We start from the raw sequence: 21,634 nt of genomic DNA, 5'->3' as shown, positions 1-21,634 counted from the left end.
TCAATTTTCTTAGTTCTTTTTCTGCTTCATCCGGGGAACTAAAAATGTAGAACTTGCCTTGAATATCAACTTTCAACAGGCTGTATCTGATTTTCAATCAGCGCTGTTCAATGCTGTAAAATGCAGCACGTTTAGCAGCTGTTGAAGGTGATAAACACGGCGAAAATACGAATGTGATTATTTTCAAATATGATCTCTTGTTTCAGTCTGAGAAGTGACATCACATTTAATTTAGATTGTAATTTGTTGAAACATACAATGAGGCTACTAGGTTTTGAGGCTGTCAATCCACATGTGCGGTAAGCTGCTGATATCTTCGTGTATGATTTGAAGTCCTCTCCAATTATTTTAGAGAATAGTTCAGCTATGAATTTCAAAGGATTTGAACTTTCACTGTTTTCACAGAGACCTTCGATTCTGATATTATTTCTTCTGTCTTCCTCTTCCAGTGCAGCTAGTCTGTCTCTAAGCACTTTGCATTCGGAATTTGCAGCTGTTGCTTTCCCGTTAGTGGTAGATGCCAGTTGTTCAACTATTTAAATACGAGTCGTGAATGTTTGATTAATGTCTTCAAGCTGAGCACCAAGTGCTTTAAACTTATTCTCAAACTTACTTGAATCTTCTTGTATTTTTTCCTCAGTTCTTTTCTAGTATACCTTTAAAGGTTGTCTCAATGTGATTACTTAAATGTTTCTCCAAGTCTTTAATATCCTGAAGCAGCTTCTAATTTGTCATGTTTATTTCTTTTCTATCTTTCCTTATATCATTTGTAGCCTTCTTTATATTATACTTTATCTCGTTTATGCCCAAGTGTGTGATAGTTTTTGCAGTAATCATTGCAGTGATCATTATTTTCAGTTCGGACGTTTTGTTTTCTTCTACTCTGTGCTTTGCGGGTGGAGTAGCAAGCCCAGTTGGAGTCAGAGCCGCTGACTTACAGGGGATAGTTGACAGTGTGGATAGTAATGCCATTTTCAGTTTCAGTGAGCCTCCTAGAATCAACGAGTTCACCTGGCCCAACTCATTGCACTTTCGCTTCCACTTTTGCTCTAGGCTGGAGGCAATGCTGGAGCGGCAGGTCCTGAGAGATTCTTTTGCCTATCAGTTCCAGCTCAGTTCCTGGGAGGTTGTATCTTGAATTTGAACATGAGGCTTATTTAGACTTACATGAAGTTTTAGCTGTCTTTTCTATTTCTTTCTGAGCCCATTTTTCTGTTATTCATGCTTGTATAAACTTACATTTATTTCAATTAACACTAGAAGCTTATGAAAAAACGTGTAATCTCGGCCCACCTTGAATCCCTTTGCACCTCTCCATCAGCGTCTTTTGTTTTGTAAATGTGTCGATTAGCACAAGCAGCAGGCAGGCTGCTGTCCCATCCCTTGCCTTGACGGAGATCAACTCGGGCATTAAGTTCTCCCAACTCAAGCCAAGGCACCTTATCTCCATGTGAGGTTCCTGGAGTTGTATAGGGTAAATAATACAGTATTTTGTTATTTGGAATACATGCATTGCATGAAACCAGTGTGTTTCTTTGTGCCGGTCCCAATCCCGGACAAATGGGGAGGGTTACGTCAGCAAGGGCATCCAGTGTACAATTTTGCCAAATCAATATGTGGACAGCATTACAAATTTCCATACCGGATCGGTCGAGACCCGAGTTAACAACGACCACCACCAGTACTATTAGCCAACAGGGTGCTGGCGGAAATTGGGCTACTGTTGGCCGAAGAAGAAGAAGGAGAAGAAGAGGGGGGAGACGTGTCCGGAGGCAGGAGGAGAGGAGGAAAGTAAAGAGAGTGTAACTGAGGGTAAGAACTTTGAATGTTGGCAGTATGACTGGTAAGGGAGAGAGTTATCAGATATGATGGAGTAAAGGAAGGCTGATATATTGTGTGTACAAGAGACTAAATGGAAGGGGAGTAAGGCCAGGTGGATTGGAGGTGGATTAAAATTTTTCTATCATGGTGTGAATGGGAAGAGAAATGGGGCAGGAGTTATTCTGAAGGAACAGTATGTCAAGAGTGTTTTGGAGGTGAAAAGAGTGTCAGGCAGAGTAATGATTATGAAGCTGGAAATTGGAGGTGTGATGATAAATGTTGTTGGTGCATTTGCACCACAAGTTGGGTGTGCAATGGGTGAGAAAGAAGATTTTTGGAGTGAGTTGGATGAAGTGATGAACAGTTTACCCAAGGGGCAGAAAGTGGTGATTGGAGCGGATTTCAATGGGCATGTTAGTGAAGGGAACAGTGGAGACGAGGAGGTGATGGGTAGGAATGGTGTCAAGGAGAGGAATGAAGAAGGTCAAAGGATAGTGATTTTGCCAAAAGGATGGACATGGCTGTGGTGAATACGTATTTTAAGAAGAGGGAGGAACATAGGGTTACGTATAAGAGTGGAGGAAGATGCATATAGGTAGATTACATCCTATGCAGAAGAGTTAATCTGAAGGAGATTGAAGGCTACAAAGTGGTGGCAGGGGAAAGTGTAGTTAAGCAGCATAGGATGGTGGTCTGTAGGATGACATTGGAGATCAAGAAGAGGAAGAGAGTGAGGGTGGAGCCAAGGATCAAATGGTGGAAGTTGAAAAAGGAAGACTACAAGGTTGAGTTTAGGGAGGAGGTGAGACAGGCACTGGGTGGCAGTGAAGAGTTACCAGACAGCTGGGAGACTACAGCAGATGTAGTAAGGGTGACAGCAAGAAGGGTGCTTGGTGTGACATCTGGAAAGAGGAAGGAGGAAAAGGAAACCTGGTGGTGGAATGAGGAAATACAGGAGAGTATACAGAGGAAGAGGATGGCAAAGAAGAAGTGGGATAGTCAGAGAGATGCAGAAAGTAGACAAGAGTACAAGGAGATAAGGCACAAGGTGAAGAGAGAGGTGGCGATGGCTAAAGAAAAGGCGTATGATGAGTTGTATGAGAGGTTGGAGGGAGAAAAGGACCTGTACCAATTGGCTAGACAGAGGGACCGAGGCTGGGAAAGATGTGCAGCAGGTTAGGGTGATAAAGGATAATGATGGAAACATATTCACAATTAAGGAGAGTGTGTTGAGCAGATGGAGAGAGTACTTTGAGAGGCTGAAGAATGAAGAGAACGAGAGAGAGAAGAGGTTGGATGATGTGAAGATACTGAATCAGGAAGTGCAATGGATTAGCAAGGAGGAAGTAAGGACAGCTTTGAAGAGGATGAAAAATGGAAAGGCCATTGGTCCAGATGACATACCTATGGAAGCATGGAGGTGTTTAGGAGAGATAGCAGTGGAGTTTTTAACCAGATTGTTTAGTGAAATCTTGGAAAGTAAAAGGATGCCTGAGGAGTGGAGAAGAAGTGTACTGGTGCCGATATTTAAGAATAAGGGGGATGTGCAGGACTGCAGTAACTACAAGGGAATAAAATTGATGAGCCACAGCATGAAGTTATGGGAAAGAGTAGTGGGAGCTAGGTTAAGAATTGAGGTGATAATGAGTGAGCAGCAGTATGGTTTCATGCCAAGAAAGAAGACCACAGATGCAATGTTTGCTCAGAGGATGTTGATGGAGAACTTTAGAGAAGGCCAGAAGGAGTTGCATTGCGTCTTTGTGGACCTGGAGAAAGCATATGACAGGGTGCCTCAAGAGGAGCTGTGGTATTTATGAGGAAGTCGGGAGTGGCACAGAAGTACGTAAGAGTTGTACAGGATATGTACGATGGAAGTGTGACAGTGGTGAGGTCTGCGGTAGGAGTGACGGATGCATTCAAGATGGAGGTGGGATTACATCAGGGATTGGCTCTGAGCCCTTTCTTATTTGCAATGGTGATGGACAGGTTGACAGAAGAGATTAGACAGGAGTCCCTATGGACTATGATGTTTGTTGATGATATGGAGATATGCTCTAGAGAGGAGAGGAATGAAGGTCAGTAGGAACAAGACAGAATACATATGTGTAAATAGGAGGGAGGTCAGTGGAATGGTGAGGATGCAAGGAGTAGAGTTGGTGAAGGTGAATGAGTTTAAATACTTAGGATCAGAGTATTTAAAGTACAGAGTAATGGGGATTGTGGAAGAGAGGTGAAAAAGAGAGTGCAGGCAGGTTGGAGTTGGTGGAGAAGAGTGTCAGGAGTAATTTGTGACAGATGGGTATCAGCAAGAGTGAAAGGGAAGGTCTACACGATGGTAGTTAGACCAGCTATGTTATATGGGTTGGAGACGGTGGCACTGACCAGAAAGCAGGAGACAGAGCTGGAGGTGGCAGAGTTAAAGATGCTAAGATTTGCTTTGGGTGTGATGAGGATGAATAGGATTAGAAATGAGTACATTAGAGGGGCAGCTCAAGTTGGACGGTTGGGAGACAAAGTCAGAGAGGCGAGAATGGGTTGGTTTGGACATGTGCAGAGGAGAGATGCTAGGTATATTGGGAGAAGGATGCTAAGAATAGAGCTGCCAGGGAAGAGGAAAAGAGGAAGGCCTAAGGGAAGGTTTATGTATGTGGTGACAGAGGACATGCAGGTGATGGGTGTAACAGAACAATATGCAAAGGACAGAAAGATATGGAAGAAGATGATCTGCTGTGGCAACTCCTAATGGGAGCAGCTGAAAGACGGAGATGCGTGTTCCGTGTCTACAAAGATCTGGGTAAGTGTAGAATGAAAGGAAATGTAAGGCAAGAAATGCTGAACACATACATAAAGTAGAACCTTTTCCCATATTATACTAATAATGACGTGATATAATACGTAACATAATGATATAATGTGTGAAGAATTTAGTCTATATATCAAATAAACAAGTGCACTTTTATTTAAGAAGATAACCAAAGATAAAAATGCATTTGATTTACGTACTTAAAGCAGAAACTTTTTCCATGTTATACGAATAATGACATGAAGTGTATAATGTGTGAAGACTTTAGTCCTAATATCAAATAAACACGTGCACTTTTACTAAAGAATAAAACCAAAGAAAAAAAAAGAATTTGATTTACATGTTGCTGGCAATGAGATCATAATCCAAGCTCAAATGTCAATCAACAGGGCCTTTACACGTGTTCTTGAATGGTGTAGAGTAGAGAACCACTGCCTTATAACCAAATGGTCCCAGGTTCGAGATGGGTACTCTGTGTTTTGAGTAGTGAACTGCTGTTATTATTACTATAATATAATAAAAACATACATTTAATTTGAGTCTGTAAAACAAATTGTAAATTTTGGGTACTTGTAAAAGTTAGCGCTTGTTTTTTTATTATTCAGTTTTATTCTCTCAGTGATGCTCACATAGTACAACGAACTTGCCTCTCCCTCTATGAGTTGTTGCCATTTATCTCCATTCTTTACACAAGAGCAACGATGACCACAGTGGGTGCTGTGGCTGATACCTGCTCAGAACTATTTGTTTTACTGGCAATCAAAGATGTGATGTCCTGTGACAACTATCAGACTGGACAAAGGCAGGACCGTAACAACAGACAACTTCTTCCCAGCGCTTTTGCTGACTAATAGACTGCTGCATCGCATCACAACTCTGCTTGGCACAATAAAGTAAAATGGGACTTCCACCTACATCTAAAGTCACTTTAGTACACAAGCAATTTGTCACGCTAATGTTTAGATCTAGCAGTGTCATAAATGATGGTGTATGCACCCAAAAAGAAAAGCATTTGATTTGACTCTGTAACAGCCGGTGTAAAGTTTTGCTACCTGTAAAAGATATCGTTGAAGGTGTGTAAGCAGAGTTACAAACACTGGTGAATCATATCTTCTTGGTATCTTGTTGTCACTTGAATTTTTTGTTATTTTCATTCTTGAATTAATGCACACTTGTTTTGTTATACCTTTGTGAAAGTGTTTATTTTATATTCCAGTAATCACTCAATCGAGATTGAATCTGTCTCTGCCTTTCTCGCACACACATACACATTCATACATGAAAACTTCACTATTTGAAAACAATATGCCATTTGAACATGAGTTTTCATTTGAGCATGTTTTTCTCAATCTTGACTGTACTCTATGGCACTCCTCTGACATCTTAAATAACTCTATTACTGCATAAAACCTTTGGACTACTAGTTCATTCAAATAATTACACATTAGTAGGACATAGCATAGTTGTAGCATTTCACAATGTTTTTGAAAATTTGAATTCTCATTAAGTTTACAAGGATACATTACATGCCCTTGCAGATGAAAGTTGTGCCCGATTTTGTTATTTTTGAGCACATGGTGCTCAATTTCGTAGCATACTTTCTGAAACTGCAGTGGCTTTGAATCTAAATTTGGACACTGACTACTGTACTCAAATTATTTGAGATTTGTCATTTTTCAAAAATATTTTAGCTCTGAATTTCATGGAGTTAAGATGCAGGATTTAAAGGATATATAACATAATATAAAAGGATATATAACATAATATAAACAGGACTATATTATCAAAACATATATCTGAATTAATTAGTGACTTGATATTTTTACACAGCAGTGGGACTCTCCCTCAAAACTGTAACCTCCTCTCAACCCAGCTTCCTCCTGTGGTATAGCGGGTCCACAGCTTCCGTCAAAAAGGACAGTCTTAATAAATAATCACTGCACTCGCAGCTTAGCAAGAGGGCGTGGTGGTGTGTGGCCGAAGCGGTTCCTGAGGAGTTTGTGATGTGGGCGTTTCTCACTTAAGTGCACAGGTGAGAAGCGGTCCGCATCCGTAATTGTTCCCAAGGACTTGCTGATTGCCATGACTACCAGGCCTCTTCATAAATAGAAGTGTGAGTCGGCTAAAAGAAAAAAGAAGAGAACAGGAAAGAACAGGAGGTTGCAGGAGAAGATAGGAAGCAGGAGGAGAAAGCTGGTGCAGGAGAGAGAGCTAGAACGCGAGAGAGCGCATGAGAGAGAGCGAGCGCGAGAGAGAGAGAGCGTGAGAGAGATAGAGTGTGAGAGAGATAGAGCGAGTGCACGAGAGAGAGAGCAAGTGAGCACAGGCTCGCGTGCCTCTGTGAGCGAACGAGCTGCTGAGCAGGGAGCCTGGGTGTTTGTCTCAGTGTTATTCAATGTTTTTACGTTTAGTTTACTATTACACTGTGCATTCAATGGTATAATTAACTATTTTTGCTTAAAAATCTTTAAAGAAAATAAATTTACATACAGTTTGTACAGTCTGGAACGGATTAATTGTATTTACATACAATCCTATGGGGGAAAATCGGGTTACGACCAGAGTTTTGGAACAAATTTTGGCCGTGACCCGAGGTTCCACTGTATTAAGGTACAGACAAATCTGAGATTATGAACTTAGTGCATCTGAGTGCTATAGGTTTACTATTTTGGAACGATGCCCTCATGGTTGTATTGGATGGTGATGTCAAGTGTGCACCTGATTAGATTGTAGCTTGGTGAATGACATGGTTGCAGTAACAATTTGTTTTTTAGATGGTGATGGTGTGAAATGGAAGCTAAATCCTCAGGCAAATATTCCAGTTAACTTAAGTCCCCATCCACACCAAATAACACAAACTTTGAGTAGTGATTAAAATAAAAATAAAAAACTGAGTCCAAACAACACACTGAAATAATGTTCCTGCTAGGCTTACATTCCATAATAATGTGAAATGTTTGACAATGTAAGAATACTTTAGGGAAAATGGGATGTTCTCCCCTAGATTCAGTAGCATGGCAAACTTGGAGGAGACCTAAGGGCAGACCCAGTACACACGAGGGAGAGGATCTTGCATCTTTTTGGCCTGGGAGTGCTAAGGGATTTATGAGGAGGAGCTTATGCTAGGGTTGGGAAGTAACGTTGAATCGACTCTGTGTATTACCACCACAACCCAGGAAAAGTGAAGAGAAGTTAAGAATAAGAAATAAATTCAGATTTTTTGTATTATTATTTTTAATGTAACTTTTTGTGTAAGTTTTATATTTTGATTAATGATTCATTATATTTTAATTTCTGTTGTCCCTGCAAGTTTTTAGTTCTTTATGTGTTTTTCCTTTTCATTTATTTTGCTCTTAAGGATTTTTTTAGTTTTAATGATTTCAACTAAGTATTCCTCCATTTCTTTTCTGAACTGGCTTTTTCATTCACAGGGTCACGGGCAGCCGGAGTGTATCCGGGCAGCAACTGGTGCAGGCAGAAACCAACCCTGGATGTAATCTGTAATTGCCAGGTATTAAAGAAAAAAATTACAGTTTTTCAATAGAGTTTTTGTATTGCAGAATATAATCAGATATAATCACCTATTTAGTATTTTGGGATACATTACTGGTTAAAAAGGCCTTAATGAGCACACTGTTACTTTGCTGAATGTAAAAATACAACATGAAAACAGGGCAGCTATTAGTATAAATATAAAAAAGCATGCTGTGGCATTAAGGTAAGAGCGAAAAAGCTTACTCAGAGAAGGTATCTGTATTAGCATACCATACTTACAGAGTATATCAAAATTTAAAAATAAAAATTGCCAAAAATACAGCTCCAGTAACTCCATGATTAGTGAAAATAATCACCTTACCTCAATACTTTTATCTTCCTAACCTAAAAGGTATCAGAACACATTTGTCATTACCAATGTAAGTTAAGATTTGAAAACATCTACAGCATATAAAATATGGCTTAGAACACATATATTAGTTGGGAGTTCTATATGATTCTATATGTTAATTTGTCCCTACATTGGATTCCTATTGTATTTAGGCCCTTTCACTTTCTGCACACTGTGTCGTGCTTTGATTTAATTTTAAATTGATAAAATTTCCATTAATAGAAGCCACTTTGGAAGAAATTACTGCTTTGGGTTTGTTTGGGTAGCTTCTTCAAATGCGGTTGGAAACTCCAAGTGGAAGTTAGCCACTCTGCCATATACTGTATGCCCGATTGAGGAGTTCTACTGAGATTGTCATCCTTCCAGTAAGTTCTCCCATTTCAGCAGAGGACTTTTGTAGCTCTGTTAAAGTGGCCATTGGGTTCTTGGTCATCTCTTTGACTAAGGCCCTTCTTGCCTGGTTAGTTCCAAATTTTTTCAGTTTTACAATTGTTATGGCCATTGTGCTCCTGGTAATACTTAAAACCTTAGAAAAATGATTTTATACCCTTGTCCTGATATATTCCTAACCATAGTTCTCTTGCAGGGATCTAGGGAGAATTTCTTGGTTTTAATGGCTTAGTTTTTGTCTTGACATACAGAATGAATTTTGGGGCATTATATACAAAATTATGTACCAGTTTTTAATTTTGAATGAATTTGCAAATCTTTCTGAAAACATGTTTTCAGTTTCTCATTATGCATTATTGAGTATAGACAGATAGGTAAAAATGGCAACTGTATCCATTTATGATTAAATCTACAACACAACAAAGTGTGCAGAAAGTGAAAGAGTCTTAATACCTTCTGGATCCACTGTATATATATATATATATATATATATATATATATATATATATATATATATATATATATATATATGTGGCAGTAGGGGGCGCTAGTGCTCCCTTGAACCCTAAGGTAGAATTCCCGACACCAGGTAAAAGTCCAATACTTTTTTATTTCTTCACACAATGTGCACAAAGCACCCTCCACACTACTCATATACAATACACTCTTTTCCACACAACACTATAATCTCTCTTTCTCTCTCCTCCTCGCCCAGACACTTGCTCCTCTACCTCCCAGCTCAGCTCATTGTCTGGAGCGAGGCACTGCCCTTTATAGCCCCTGACCCGGAGGTGTTTCTGTCCCAACAGTCCACAGTTCCTTTTTCCTTCCGGGTCAGGGCAATCAGTCTTTTTCTTCAACCCGGGAGCACGCTAGTTCCTTCCCGTCACATGACCGTGACGTACCCCTGGGTCATAAGGCACAAAAGAGCCCATAAGCCCCCTCACAGCGACTCCTGGTGGCCCCAAGGTATCCAGCAGGGCTGTGTATAAATACTACAAAGTCCATGAGGCCCTGCTGGACCTCGGGGCACAATCCTGCTGTTGGGAGGGCTCCTCCTGGCGGCCTGGGGGTGAGGACCAGCATGAGAAGCCGGCAGTCCTCCACAATATATTATCATGATATATACTGTATTAAATGCTGACAATGTTTAATAATCATTCAAGTACAATTTTTCTTAAAACAGTTAAGAAAAAAACAAATAAGAAAATGAAATTGAAACAATGAAGTATTTTAGTTAAAAAGGGGGTCTAAACCTATATTTTAATTACCATTTTATTATTGCCCATTTTAAAAAGAAAAACACATGAATTTAACAGCAGAAAATTTGTTTTGATAAAAAAAAATCTTTTTTTTTTACAAATGTTCACTTTTCATCAACTACTTTTGTAATCTTATTAATACATTTTTATAATTATGATTTTATGATCAGCTTGGGAAACATATGTATAACTTTAATATCAGTAAATTTAAATGTTCTTTAAAACAAAACAAGTAAGAACAGAGAGTGGGTTTTCATGAATAAATGCTTTTATAAACTTAGATAATTCATTCTGATGATAAATGATCCATTGACCAAAGGCTAGTGCAAAAGCATTAAGCATTAAGATAAACACTTCCTAAATTAAAACACTTCAGTTAAATTGGGTTCATCTTATCAAATTACTTGTTTTAGAGCACCCAATGTCATTTACCTTATGCCACTAGCCTTTCAATTGCAATGTTATGCCTCCTTTGTGAAAAAATTCTCTAACATGCGTTTGTGACTTGACTGTACTTAATTTATTTTATTTTGTGCTTTATTTCTATTTATTTATTATTGTTCTTTCCCATACGTTCTAACTTCTTCTGATTGAAGTATATGGTCAATCAGCAGCAAGTTTTTTTTTTATGGACAATTTTGAATTAATCTCTAGTAATTAGTGCATGAATTTAATCATTGTGCATATGTTTTAATCATTTTATGATGCAACGAACATTTGCCTCCTCCAGAGACATGAACAAGGTTATTAGATTTCTAAGGAGACATGTCTCACTTTAAAATCAATTTTTTCTGTAATAGTTTGTTATGACTTTTACTAAAGCATTGACATAAGGAATTCATTTACGATATGGAAACATTTTCTTTTGTTGTTTATACTGGTTAGTGTTTCGTTAAACTTCAATCAATGACAACAGTTCCAGTATATATACAGTGATAAGGACACTTCTGTGTGCCACCTTAATATGAACAAAAAGTAACACAATTCCAATCTTAATCATACATAATTGATTTTTTTTAACAAAACAGAGACAAGGACGGGATGATCAAAGATGAACACATAAAAGACAACAAACTCTAGCTGCCACATTGCCTCATAGGCATTGGCAGGCAGGATCTAGTCTGTAACTGTTAAATCGAGTGGCTCAACCACTTGGGCACCACCCAAACATAATTTCACCAGCACTGAAAACTCTTCCACTCACCTCCAAAAACTCCCCCCTTCACTTTCCCCACTATATTTGTAAATATACTGTTTTTCATCATGATTTAAGGTTTTTACATATTGTAAAATGCATTTATACATGTTTTTTAAATTTGATGTTTTATAGTTATTATGAATTTTATTATGTTTACTAGGAAAATACTTGCACTTCGCAGCGGAGAAGTAGTGTGTTAAAGAAGTAATGAAAAAGAAAAGGAAACATTTAAAAAATAACGTAACATGTTTGACAATGTAATTGTTTTGTCACTGTTATGAGTGTTGCTGTCATATATATATATATATATATATATATACAGTGGTGTGAAAAACTATTTGCCCCCTTCCTGATTTCTTATTCTTTTGCATGTTTGTCACACAAAACGTTTCTGATCATCAAACACATTTAACCATTAGTTAAATATAACACAAGTAAACACAAAATGCAGTTTTAAATGATGCTTTTATTATTTAGGAGAAAAAATCCAAACCTACATGGCCCTGTGTGAAAAAGTAATTGCCCCTTGTTAAAAATCACCTAACTGTGGTGTATCACACCGAGTTCAATTTCCGTAGCCACCCCAGGCCTGATTACTGCCACACCTGTTTCAATCAAGAAATCACTTAAATAGGAGCTGCCTGACACAGAGAAGTAGACCAAAAGCACCTCAAAAGCTAGACATCATGCCAAGATCCAAAGAAATTCAGGAACAAATGAGAAAAGAAGTAATTGAGATCTATCAGTCTGGTAAAGGTTATAAAGCCATTTCTAAAGCTTTGGGACTCCAGCGAACCACAGTGAGAGCCATTATCCACAAATGGCAAAAACATGGAACAGTGGTGAACCTTCCCAGGAGTGGCCGGCCGACCAAAATTACCCCAAGAGCGCAGAGACGACTCATCCGAGAGGTCAAAAAGACCCCAGGACAACGTCTAAAGAACTGCAGGCCTCACTTGCCTCAATTAAGGTCAGTGTTCACGACTCTACCATAAGAAAGAGACTGGGCAAAACGCCCGCATGGCAGATTTCCAAGACGCAAACCACTGTTAAGCAAAAAGAACATTAGGGCTCGTCTCAATTTTGCTAAGAAACATCTCAATGATTGCCAAGACTTTTGGGAAAATACCTTGTTGACTGATGAGACAAAAGTTGAACTTTTGGAAGGCAAATGTCCCGTACATCTGGCGTAAAAGGAACACAGCATTTCAGAAAAAGAACATCATACCAACAGAAAAATATGGTGGTGGTAGTGTGATGGTCTGGGGTTGTTTTGCTGCTTCAGGACCTGGAAGGCTTGCTGTGATAGATGGAACCATGAATTCTACTGTCTACCAAAAAATCCTGAAGGAGAATGTCCGGCCATCTGTTCGTCAACTCAAGCTGAAGCGATCTTGGGTGCTGCAACAGGACAATGACCCAAAACACACCAGCAAATCCACCTCTGAATGGCTGAAGAAAAACAAAATGAAGACTTTGGAGTGGCCTAGTCAAAGTCCTGACCTGAATCCAATTGAGATGCTATGGCATGACCTTAAAAAGGTGGTTCATGCTAGAAAACCCTCAAATAAAGCTGAATTACAACAATTCTGCAAAGATGAGTGGGCCAAAATTCCTCCAGAGCGCTGTAAAAGACTCATTGCAAGTTATCGCAAACGCTTGATTGCAGTTATTGCTGCTAAGGGTGGCCCAACCAGTTATTAGGTTCAGGGGCAATTACTTTTTCACACAGGGCCATGTAGGTTTGGATTTTTTTTCTTCCTAAACAATAAAAACCATCATTTAAAAACTGCATTTTGTGTTTACTTGTGTTATATTTGACTAATGGTTAAATGTGTTTGATGATCAGAAACATTTTGTGTGACAAACATGCAAAAGAATAAGAAATCAGGAAGGGGGCAAATAGTTTTTCACACCACTGTATATATATATATATATACACACACACACACATAAACATATATATATATACATATACACATATACATACATATCTACATATATACATATACACATACATACAGTGGGATGCAAAAGTTTGGGCAACCTTGTTAATAGTCATTATTTTCCTGTATAAATCGTGGTTGTTACGATAAAAAATGTCAATTAAATATATAGGAGACACACACAGTGATGTTTGAGAAGTGAAATGAAGTTTATTGGATTTACAGAAAGTGTGCAATAATTGTTCAAACAAAATCAGGCAGGTGCATAAATTTGGGCACCGTTGTCATTTTATTGATTCCAAAACTTTTAGAACTAATTATTGGAACTCAAATTGGCTTGGTAAGCTCAGTGACCCCTGACCTACATACACAGGTGAATCCTATAATGAGAAAGAGTATTTAAGAGGGTCAATTGTAAGTTTCCCTCCTCCTTTAATTTTCTCGAAAGAGTAGCATCATGGGGGTCACAAAACAACTCTCAAATGACCTGAAGACAAAGATTGTTCACCATCATGGTTTAGGGGAAGGATACAGAAAGCTGTCCCAGAGCTGTCTGTTTCCACAGTTAGGAACATATTGAGGAAATGGAAGACCACAGGCTCAGTTCAAGTTAAGGCTCGAAGTGGCAGACCAAGAAAGATTTCGGATAGACAGAAGTGGCGAATGGTGAGAACAGTCAGAATCAACCCACAGACCAGCACCAAAGACCTACAACATCATCTTGCAGCAGATGGAGTCACTGTGCATCGTTCAACCATTCAGCGCACTTTACACAAGGAGATGCTGTATGCGAGAGTGATGCAGAGGAAGCCTTTTCTCCGCCCACAGCACAAACAGAGCCGTTTGAGGTATGCTCAAGCACATTTGGACAAGCCAGCTTCATGTTGGAATAAGGTGCTGTGGACTGATGAAACTAAAATTGAGTTATTTGGGCATAACAAGGGGCGTTATGCATGGAGGAAAAAGAACACAGCATTCCAAGAAAAACACCTGCTACCTACAGTAAAATATGGTGGTGGTTCCATCATGCTGTGGGGCTGTGTGGCCAGTGCAGGGACTGGGAATCTTGTCAAAGTTAAGGGACGCATGGATTCCACTCAGTATTAGCAGATTCTGGAGACCAATGTCCAGGAATCAGTGACAAATCTGAAGCTGCGCCAGGGCTGGATCTTTCAACAAGACAACGACCCGAAACACTGCTCAAAATCCACTAAGGCATTCATGCAGAGGAACAAGTACAACGTTCTGGAATGGCCATCTCAGTCCCCAGACCTGAATATAATTGAAAATCTGTGGTGTTAAGTTAAAGAGAGCTGTCCATGCTCAGAAGCCATCAAACCTGAATGAACTAGAGATGTTTTGTAAAGATGAATGGTCCAAAATACCTTCAACCACAATCCAGACTCTCATTGGAACCTACAGGAAGCGTTTAGAGGCTGTCATTTCTGCAAAAGACGGATCTACTAAATATTAATTTCATTTCTTTTTTGTGGTGCCCAAATTTATGCACCTGCCTGATTTTGTTTGAACAATTATTGCACACTTTCTGTAAATCCAATAAACTTTATTTCACTTCTCAAATATCACTGTGTGTGTCTCCTATATGATATATTTAACTGACATTTTTTATCATAACAACCAATGATTTATACAGGAAAATAATGACTATTAACAAGGTTGCCCACCCGGACACAGACAGGTGGACATGTTGTTTGTCACCACCACACGTATTTTATTTACAATATTTACAAATATAAAGTCCAGTGCACAAACCCCAAACACAGTCCTGGCCACAAATGCCTTCTTCTCGGGCCGCCTCCCCTCTCCTTTCTTGCCTTGTCCTTCTTCCACCCGACTCTAGCCTCGAATGAAGGGAGACGGCCCCTCTTATTCTCTCCCGGATGAGCTCCATGTGGCTCCCGGCATTCCCTCGTTGGCCATGCCCCAGCATGGCGGAACTGCTGGCTGTTCTCTCGGCAGCTCTCCGGTTGTCCTTCCTAATCTTCCCCCCAGCATTTCCTGGTGTGGCGGAAGTGCTGAGGGAACAGGTCCCCAAGGCATTGGGGCGCCTCCTGGCGGTGACCACGGGCCCCTGCAGGGTGGGGCTTCCATGACCTTAACCCGTGGCCCCCAAAGCAACCAGGAAGGCATACACTCACATACATATATATACAGTGCATCCAGAAAGTATTCACAGCGCATCACTTTTTCCACATTTTGTTATGTTACAGCCTTATTCCAAAATGAATTAAATACATTTTTTTTCTCAGAATTCTACACACAACACCCCATAATGACAACATGAAAAAAGTTTACTTGAGGTTTTTGCAAATTTATTAAAAATAAAAAAACTGAGAAATCACATGTACATAAGTATTCACAGCCTTTGCTCAATACTTTATCGATGCACCTTTGGCAGCAATTACAGGCTCAAGTCTTTTTGAATATGATGCCACAGGCTTGGCACACCTATCCTTGGCCAGTTTCGCCCATTCCTCTTTGTAGCACCTCTCAAGCTCCATCAGGTTGGATGGGAAGCGTCGATGCACAGCCATTTTAAGATCTCTCCAGAGATGTCCAATTGGATTCAAGTCTGGGCTCTGGCTGGGCCACTTAACATTCACAGAGTTGCCCTGAAGCCACTCCTTTAATATCTTGGCTGTGTGCTTAGGGTCATTGTCCTGCTGAAAGATGAACCGTCGCCGCAGTCTGAGGTCAAGAGTGCTCTGGAGCAGGTTTTCATCCAGTATGTCTCTGTACATTGCTGCAGTCATCTTTCCATTTATCCTGGCTAGCCTCCCAGTTCCTGCCGCTGAAAAACATCCCCACAGCATGATGCTGCCACCACCATGCTTCACTGTAGGGATGGTATTGGCCTGGTGATGAACGGTGCCTGGTTTCCTCCAAACGTGACGCCTGGCATTCACACCAAAAACTTCAATCTTTGTCTCATCAGACCAGAGAATTTTGTTTCTCATGGTCTGAGAGTCCTTCAGGTGCCTTTTGGCAAACTCCAGCGGGGCTGCCATGTGCCTTTTACTAAGGAGTGGCTTCCGTCTGGCCACTCTACCTACAGGCCTGATTGGTGGATTGCTGCAGAGATGGTTGTCCTTCTGGAAGGTTCTCCTCTCTCCACAGAGGACCTCTGGAGCTCAGTTTAGATGGCCGGCCAACTCTAGGAAGAGTCCTAGTGGTTTCGAATTTCTTACACTTACGTATGAAGGAGGCCACTGTGCTCATTGGGACCTTCAAAGCAGCAGAAATTTTTCTGTAACCTTCCCCAGATTTGTGCCTCGAGACAATCCTGTCTTGGAGGTCTACAAACAATTCCTTTGACTTCATGCTTGGTTTGTGCTCTGACATGAACTGTCAACTGTGGGACCTTATATAGACAGGTGTGTGCCTTTCCAAATCATGCCCAATCAACTGAATTTACCACAGGTGGACTCCAATTAAGCTGCAGAAAGATCTCAAGGATGATCAGGGGAAACAGGGTGCACCTGAGCTCAATTTTGAGCTTCATGGCAAAGGCTGTGAATACTTATGTACATGTGCTTTCTCAATTTTTTTATCTTTAATAAATTTGCAAAAATCTCAAGTAAACTTTTTTCACGTTGTCATTATGGGGTGTTGTGTGTAGAATTCTGAGGAAAAAATGAATTTAATCCATTTTGGAATAAGGCTGTAACATAACAAAATGTGGAAAAAGAATGGCTGTGAATACTTTCTGGATGCACTGTACATACACACACACACATATATATATACACACACATACTTACATATACAGTATATATATATATATATATATATATATATATATATATATATATATACACATATACGTACATCCATCCATCCATTTATTTTCCAATCCGCTGAATCCGAACACAGGGTCACGGGGGTCTGCTGGAGCCAATCCCAGCCAACACAGGGCACAAGGCAGGAACCAATCCTGGGCAGAGTGCCAAACCACTGCAGGACATGCACAAACACAACCACACACCAGGGCCAATTTAGAATCGCCAGTCCACCTAACCTGCATGTCTTTGGACTGTGGGAGGAAACCGGAGCGGCCGGAGGAAACCCACGCAGGCAGTCCTCATATCTACATATAAATATATATATACCAATGTAATAGTTTTGTCACTGTTATTAGTGTTGCTGTCATCAAAGATTTGATTATCATTATTTCTTTCAATCAGGTTCGTATTTGGAGGATGTGTTGCGTTCAAGTTATATTCCGTGTTTGTCAACTGTTGTAAAGATAACAGGTTTCATTCATCGAAGTGTTCACTACCCAAATCGGTACTCGTGAATCTAAGATGTTTAACAGGCATTCCCAGTATTAAATTGTGAATTTGCCTGCGAATATTTAGCGGTAGCGTGTCTATGAACTTAATTTAACCTTTCCCAGTCCTGCAAAGTCAGTTCACGTGAGCTGCTTAGAGTACATGTATCAAAGCTTCTCAGCTGTGCTTGTGCTGTCTTGTGTGATCTCGCGATGTTCTCGGCTTTATTTAATGTTAGCTCAGACCTGGCATAGAAGCAATTTAAACTCCGTTACAGCAATTTTAACTCTGTTACAAAGTGATCAAAAGTGTCGTTTAAACACTGCGTTTTCTCATTAAACTTCTATCTCGCGAATATCGTATTCGTCGTGGAAATGACAAACGCCAGCGGTAGCCTGTCTATGAACTTAATTTAAACTTTAGGTTCACACCGTGCTTTGTTTCCGAAGTAGCTGCACTCATGAATATGCTTGTATGCGTCACTCGCTTCATATTCTTTTGCTGCCTTCTCAATTGTGGCAGGAACCAATCCTGGGCAGGGTGTCAACCCACCACAGGACACACACAAATACACCAAGCACACACTAGGGCCAATTTAGAATCGCCAAGCCACCTAACCTGCAAGTCTTTGGATTGTGGGAGGAAACCGGAGCGCCCGGAGGAAACCCACACAGACACGGGGAGAACATGCAAACTCCACGCAGGGAGGACCCGGGAGGCGAACCTGAGTCTCCTAACTGCGAGGCAGCAGCGCTACCACTGCCCACCGTAATACACTGCGCCATCTAGAATTGCTAATTGAATTTATTCAAAATAATAAAAAAATACATACTATGTGCATCAATGTGCAAGTCTCACAACTGTACAAATGGTGAATAACTATGACTCAATATAATCAAAAAAGAACATTTTCAGTTCTTCTTTATAATGTAAATTACAATTTAAAAAATAACACTTTGAAACTGTTTTTTTGCTGTTTTCTGCAACTGAGCTCTAAGCTGCAAGACTGTTAAGCATAACCTGCTGTGTGGGTCATTCGATGTTGAGTAGACAGTCTTCCTTGTGGGGCTGATGATAAACGTTCAGTAGCATTGTAGTTGTGTATGACTGTTTAATATAAGGCAAATTACTGTGATGACTCTGACTTTGCCATTGTATTATGTTATTTTTGTTTTCTTTTTTCTCTTTATTTGAAAGCTAATAAACAAAATATAAATGTGATGCTAAATAATTACAGTTAGAAACTACAGAACAAGGCAATGCTATCTTCATCAAAAATTAAAGAAAAGATAAATAAAGTAACAATTTAAAAACATTTTTGCAAACACACACTAACTTAAATTAAATTAACTTTCAAAGTTACTGTCACATGCACTGCAGTCCCCTTTTAAGGCACTCTAAAGAGAGTCTTTGTGTCACTGGCGCTCTGTCAGGTGAAGTTTCTTATCTTGTGTCCATTGAGGCTTTCACTTTCTGTTTTTGTATATTAATTGTATACTAAAGTAGCAATTATGAATGAGTTCAACGAGTGTTTTTTCATTATTTTATTAACTATTATATTCCATTCACCCATTTTTTGAATCCATTGAAGCAGGGCACAAGGTTACACAGGGCTAAAAAACTATTCAGGAAGTGCTGGCAAGCTAGATTATGTTGCTGGGAATACTTATCTCTGCACTATAACACTATTATTTACAGACATGTTTCCACTTTCTCTGAGACCAAAATAAGGCTTATAAGCCCAGGTGGAATCAGAATCCGTTTAATGAAGCACTAAAGTGTGTCTTTATGCAAGTGCGACGAAAATGCACATAGAAGTTCAGAGAACTTGTCAATTCCTTAAAATGACAGTGCTTGGGAATTAAACAAAGCAGTTCAAATCATCGCTCACTTCAATTTTCAAGATGTTTGCTATTAAAGTACAGTAATTTACAGCTGTTTAAGAAACAAAAAGATAGTAATGCTGTTGCACAACAACATAAATAAAAGGAAATAACAGAGATATTAACACAATAATAATTAAAAAATAGACTTTCACTCTTATTCTACTAATCTGAATTGGCTTCGGACCACCTGAGTGCAGTTTATTAGTCTATTATCCATTACCACTATAATGACAATATACAGGTGCCGGTCATAAAATTAGAATATCATGACAAAGTTGATTTATTTCAGTAATTCCATTCAAAAAGTGAAACTTGTATATTAGATTCATTCATTACACAAAGACTGATGTGTTTCAAATGTTTATTTCTTTTAATTTTAATGATTATAACTGACAACTAATGAAAGTCCCAAATTCTGTATCTTGGAAAATTAGAATATTGTGAAAAGGTTCAATATTGAAGACACCTGGTGCCACACTCTAATCAGCTAATTAACTCATAACACCTGCAAAAGCCTTTAAATGGTCTCTCAGTCTAGTTCTGTAGGCTACACAATCATGGGGAAGACTGCTGACTTGACAGTTGTCCAAAAGACGACCATTGACACCTTGAACAAGGAGGGCAAGACACAAAAGGTCATTGCTAAAGAGGCTGGCTGTTCACAGAGCTCTGTGTCCAAGCACATTAATAGAGAGGCGAAGGAAGGACAAGATGTCGTAGAAAAAAGTGTACAAACAATAGGGATAACCGCACCCTGGAGAGGATTGTGAAACAAAACCTATTTAAAACTGTGGGGGAGATTCACAAAGAGTGGACTGCAGCTAGAGTAGGTGCTTCAAGAACCACCACGCACAGACGTATGCAAGACATGGGTTTCAGCTGTCGCATTCATTATGTCAAGCCACTCTTGAACAAGAGACAGCGTCAGAAGCGTCTCGCCTGGGCTAAAGACAAAACTGCTGCTGAGTAGTCCAAAGTTATGTTCTCTGATGAAAGTAAATTTTGAATTTCCTTTGGAAATCAAGGTCCCAGAGTCTGGAGGAAGAGAGGATAGGCACAGAATCCACGTTGCTTGAGGTCCAGGGTAAAGTTTCCACAGTCAGTGATGGTTTGGGGTGCCATGTCATCTGCTGGTGTTGGTCCATTGTGTTTTCTGAGGTCCAAGGTCAACGCAGCCATCTACCAGGAAGTTTTAGAGCACTTCATGCTTCCTGCTGCTGACAAACTTTATGGAGATGCAGATTTTATTTTCCAACAGGACCTGGCACCTGCACAAAGTGCCAAAACTACCAGTACCTGGTTTAAGGACCATGGTATCCCTGTTCTTGATTGGCCAGCAAACTCGCCTGACCTTAACCCCATAGAAGATCTATTGGGTATTGTGAAGAGGAAGACGCAATATGCCAGACCCAACAATTCAGAAGAGCTGAAGGCCACTATCAGAGCAACATGGGCTCTCATAACACCTGGGCAGTGCCACAGACTGATCGACTCCATGCCACGCTGTCTTGCTGCAGTAATCCAGGCCAAAGGAGCCCCAACTAAATATTGAGTGCTGTACATGCTCATACTTTTTATGTTCATACCTTTCAGTTGACTAACATTTCTAAAAATCCTTTTTTTCATTGGTCTTAATTGATATTCTAATTTTCCGCGATACTGAACTTGGGACTTTCATTAGTTGTCAGTTATAATCATCAAAATTAAAAGAAATAAACATTTGAAATACATCAGTCTGTGTGTAATGAATGAATCTAATATACAAGTTTCACTTTTTGAATGGAATTACTGAAATAAATCAACTTTGTCATGATTTTCTAATTTTATGACCGGCACCTGTAAGCTCTTGAAAGAAAAAAAGAAACAGAATGTCAAAATGTCTTCATAACAGCCAGATGTGTTAATTTAGGTGCATAATTAATAATAATGATAGTATTAGTAATATAATGCATTAAATCAGTACCTTTTCTACAATAACAGTAAGTAGTATTGCTAGTGTCATATTATTGTACAGTATATATCCTTAGAAAAGGATAAACTACCATGCAATAGCTGTTTTTGAAATGCAGAATATATGCTTTCTAGAAAAGACTGGCATTATTCATCTTTCCTATGTATGGAACACAAGCCTGTGGCTTCTTCTTATCTGA

At 39.5% G+C, this 21,634-nt stretch overlaps 1 protein-coding gene across 13 annotated transcripts in view; it reads left to right on the top strand.

The window, feature by feature from the left end:
• Positions 1 to 21,634, top strand: part of LOC120526013 (myelin transcription factor 1-like protein) — a 614,625-nt gene that overhangs the window by 172,411 nt on the left and 420,580 nt on the right. For 12 of the 13 annotated variants that reach the window (XM_039748823.1, XM_039748819.1, XM_039748831.1 and 9 more), the window contains exon 3: positions 8,056 to 8,135. The exons of the other annotated variant lie outside the window; for it this stretch is intronic. The gene's annotated coding sequence lies outside the window, so the exon portion shown is untranslated. The remainder of the gene's footprint in view (positions 1 to 8,055; positions 8,136 to 21,634) is intronic. 13 annotated transcript variants of the gene reach the window in all.

Source organism: Polypterus senegalus, chromosome 3 (assembly GCF_016835505.1).
Source record: "Polypterus senegalus isolate Bchr_013 chromosome 3, ASM1683550v1, whole genome shotgun sequence".
Lineage (NCBI taxonomy): Eukaryota > Metazoa > Chordata > Cladistia > Polypteriformes > Polypteridae > Polypterus > Polypterus senegalus.
This window is presented reverse-complemented; position numbering and strand designations above follow the sequence as displayed.